This window comes from Sapajus apella, unplaced genomic scaffold (genome assembly GCF_009761245.1).
Source record: "Sapajus apella isolate SASKATOON/1434 unplaced genomic scaffold, GSC_monkey_1.0 scaffold9, whole genome shotgun sequence".
NCBI lineage: Eukaryota > Metazoa > Chordata > Mammalia > Primates > Cebidae > Sapajus > Sapajus apella.
The window spans coordinates 40,364,844-40,367,698 of record NW_022436949.1 but is presented as its reverse complement, the minus strand read 5'-3'; the positions used below and the strand labels follow the sequence as shown (position 1 = coordinate 40,367,698).

The following is a 2,855-nucleotide window of genomic DNA, read 5'->3' as shown; positions in this document are numbered from 1 at the left end:
CTGCAGCCACCCAGGGCTCTTGGCTGCAGTTTCGGAGCCATGGCACTAAGTCCCAGAAACTTTCAGTCCCCTTTGTAAAATAGCAACAATAAGTACAGGGTTGATGTTGAAGATCTTTTCATTAATGGGAAAACCTGGGGGAAAACCCTGGAGAGCATCCAGCTGGGCTCTTTTTTACAAAGTTTATAAAGTAGGTGATCACATTGTTTATTTATCTTCCAGTCATTCCAGAACACTTTAAACTTTTTTTTTTTTTTTTAGATGGAAAGTCTCGGTCTGTTGCTTAGTCTGGAGGGCAGTGGTGTGATCTTGGTTTACTGCAACCTCTGCTTCCCAGGTTCAAGCAATTCTCCTGCATCAGCCTCCTGAGTAGCAGGGATTACAGGTGTGCACCACCATGCCCAGCTAATTTTTGTATTTTGAGTAGAGATGGGGTGTCACCGTGTTGGCCAGGTTGGTCTTGAACTCCTGACCTCAATTGATTCACTTGCCTTGTCCTCCCAAAGTGCTGGGATTACAGGTATAAGCCGCCACACCCGGCCTTACTTTTAGCTGTTTAACAGTGAAAGGGCTACCACCACAGAGAGTTCTGGAACAACATATATAAATAAAGACGTCCTGGCCACCCAGCTGATCCCTGACATCCCTCACAACACTGACATTCTAAAATCAACTCGTACTCAACAGATGATCACTATGACAATGTAGTTTCTATTATCTCACAATTTGCCAAGGAATCTTTATCACATTAAATCACGAAACACGATGTTTCTGTCGCACTCTTCCTTCTCCTCTCTCTCTTATCCTGTTCCTTTAATTTCCATTAGACCCTGCTTGGACCCACCCCCCCAGCCCCAGCCTAAATCCCGTCAAAACTTACCTGCCACTTTCCTAGTTACCCAGGATTTGATTTCCCAGGTGACAATACACAAAGCAGCTGGTTTGCAGGTGTGACTGGAAGCCCAAGAAAGACAGACACGAACGCTATGTCCCAGCCCATCCATGTGTAATCCCACTCTCTAACATATATTTTGAGACTTCCTAGATTTGATTTTAACCTAAAGGCATAACTTTCGTAAAATTTACGAAGCTGAGCTATCTCATGATTCAATTCAGTAAGAAAGAGTCAGCTGGCAGCCCAAGAGTCGTTGAAAATAATTCATCTTGCCTGCAGTGTTTTGAGGAGAATGGGAAAGGTAGATACATTCATAACACGCAGAAAGCCTGTTACAGGTCTCTTTCCCCATCTCTTTTTAGATGTATGATCCTCACGGGGCGGCTGCCCAAAATTTTTTCCTCTTCCACTACAAGCCCGGAAAATCCTTCTCTGAACTCTGTCCAGCCCCAAGCTCTCTTTGGTCTCTCTCTGTCATCCATAGTTGCTGACTTCTGTTAAATCTCCAGGTCTTCGCGGTTTTTTTGGATTTAAAATGCTAACCACTATACCACAAACGCCTCGGCTGTTTTTCTGGATTTGGCGCAATAAAGGAACCCAGAAGGAAACTCCCTTATAAGGAAAGAAGCTTGGCAGAGAAAATAGAGATTGCAAAAATTTCTAATTTTGTATTTTTTTCTCTTTCACATTTGAATTCATCCATCCAATCCATCCATCCATCCATCCATCCTATCCATCCATCCATCCATCCAATCCACCCATCCATCCTATCCATCCTTTCCATCCAGCCATCCAATCTATCCAAACGTCCAAATTGGCTGTGAAGCTTCCACTTAAATACAAAGCTCTAAAAGAGCAGAGTAAGATCCCTGCCTTGAGAGAATTACAATTTAATTGGAGACAAAAATTAGAACTGGAAAAAGTAAGATGTTTGGGAAGTGAAGAATGTCTGCGCCTGGCATGTTTCTGGTGCTTCAGAAACATCTGTTGACTCGTGTGGGAAACAGCATTGACTGAATAATCATCGTTGGTGAGCTCACCAAGTATTTATTTGCCAGTCAAGCTCCATGCAAAGAGGTGATGATTAAGGTGGACATTTCCTGGGCCCTGGAGCACGCAGAGGCTGCAAACTCCTCTCCCGAGGCCACTCTGACGATTCCTGCCCCGTCTACTCCATCCAATCGTATTGGGCCTACACGGCTCCTCGCCTGGGGCCGGGAAGTTTTCGGGGAGCAGGGTGACAAATGTGCACGGTCGTAGGTAGGGGCGGGTCGGCGGGAAGGGGCTACCAGGCCTGGGCAGGAGCTCGCCGAGGCGACCCCGCTGCTCCGGATCTCGTGGGGACCAGCCCTGGGAGGATGGAACCGGCACTAGGAGCCGCTGTCGGGAGCCTGGAACCAGCCCCTGGGCTGTGCGGGCTGCGCGCGCCGAGAGCGGTCTAAGAAAGTAAGGCGCGTGTGTAGCGCGCCCAGTGGCTGCGTGGAAGGAGTGAGGAGGAAGAACTCCGACGACACCGTTTAACAGGACAAGGAAGAAATGCCGTAAATGATCACCAGGAAAAGACAAGCAAAACAGTTGGACGCAAAACACTCAGTGATAGTCTGCTCGGAAGACAGCGAGCAGCGTGCCGAAATAGCTCAGTTGGGAGAGCGTTAGACTGAAGATCTAAAGGTCCCTGGTTCGATCCCGGGTTTCGGCAGCTACTTTTAAATTCTGATCTCAAGAACTCAAATTTTGTTAAGACTCTCCGTCCACGATACCCTGGCTCATTCCTTCAAGCCGAAGCACAAACTGAAATTTGAAGGGTGAACGAGGAATTAAACAGTCGTTCCCAGCGACCCCAGGAGCGAGGCCGTTCTGCGCAGGCGCCTCCGGGCGGGGCCTGGAGACGCTGCCGCGCGTGCGCGCCGCGGAGCCTGTGGCCGGGACCCACAGCCAACCACCTCTCCAGGCCACACGA

General features: G+C 48.4%; 1 non-coding gene across 1 annotated transcript; it reads left to right on the top strand.

Moving 5' to 3' along the window:
* Positions 1–2,521: 2,521 nt before the first annotated feature.
* Positions 2,522–2,594, top strand: TRNAF-GAA. Its single transcript has one exon. It is a non-coding gene; the product is annotated as a tRNA-Phe (tRNA).
* The last annotated feature ends 261 nt before the right edge of the window (positions 2,595–2,855 follow it).